General features: G+C 46.5%; 1 pseudogene; it reads left to right on the top strand.

Annotated features, from left to right (window-relative positions):
* The first annotated feature begins 393 nt into the window (after positions 1 to 393).
* Positions 394 to 513, top strand: LOC136661768 (5S ribosomal RNA; annotated as a pseudogene).
* Positions 514 to 1128: the final 615 nt, after the last annotated feature.

The following is a 1128-nucleotide window of genomic DNA, read 5'->3' as shown; positions in this document are numbered from 1 at the left end:
CTCCCATACAATCCGGCTCGCCCTCTCAGGTCATCAGAGAAGGCCTTTTTACAAGTGCCGCCGCCTAGGGAGGTACGTGGGGCGGCTGCAAGAAATAGGGCCTTCTCAGTAGTGGCACCAATGCTATGGAACTCCCTTCCCCTTGACTTAAGAATGGCTCCCTCTCTTGAGACCTTTCGGCAAGGCCTGAAGACCCTTCTGTTTAAACAGGCCTTCTGCTGTTTTTTTATGATGTGTTAATATGTTTTTATCTGTTTTTAAATTGTTTTTAATATGTTGTAAGCCGCCTTGAGTCCCTTCGGGGAGAAAGGCGGGGTAAAAATAAAGTTATTATTATTATTATTTCCTGAGCACAGGGTGCATGGCTTGCCACTGAATGCCTGCAGTTTAGCCCCCAACATCAACTGTTACCCTGCACATGCCTGATCTTGTCTGATCTCAGAAGCTAAGCAGGGTCAGGCCTGGTTAGTACTTGGATGGGAGACCACCTGGGAATACCGGGTGCTGTAGGCTTCTTGTAAACCTTTCTGACCCTGGACCCAGGTACAAATTACCCCCTTTACCCTCCTCTCCTAGGCCCTGGGTGAGACAAAATATTTGCTTACGACTTCAAGCACTGATCAGCAACCGTGTGAAATCCTTGGAGAGCGCATGATGCGTAAGGTAATATTGGTAGGCACTCAGTGTGGGTCATAGGAAAGATGCTGCCTCTGAGTTTCACACTGTGTCATCTTCATATTCCATCACCGGCAGGTCACTTCGGGGTCAAGAGCCTCAGGCAGGCATTTGCAAAGCCAAGTTGAGAAAAAGGGTTACGGAAGCCAAATATTCTGAAAGGAAGATGTGGTTGAACCCCACACACCCAGCATTTCCTCACTACCCAACAACCTGGTTTCTCAACAGTGTTCCTCTGCATTTTTCATGTCCCCAATAGATTACTTACAGTGGGGAAAAAAACAAAAGATTGACCGTCTCCAAGATTTCCTATTGTTAATTTACAGGAACAAGAGATTAAAATGTCACCCGGTTTGAGCTAATTTGGGATGATGATACTCACCCAGCAGACTTGACAAGGTTAGCGCACCGGTTTCAGAACACGGCTTCCAGGTTTTTTTTTGTTTAATTGCT

This window comes from Tiliqua scincoides, chromosome 10 (assembly GCF_035046505.1).
Source record: "Tiliqua scincoides isolate rTilSci1 chromosome 10, rTilSci1.hap2, whole genome shotgun sequence".
NCBI classification, from domain to species: domain Eukaryota; kingdom Metazoa; phylum Chordata; class Lepidosauria; order Squamata; family Scincidae; genus Tiliqua; species Tiliqua scincoides.
This window is presented reverse-complemented; position numbering and strand designations above follow the sequence as displayed.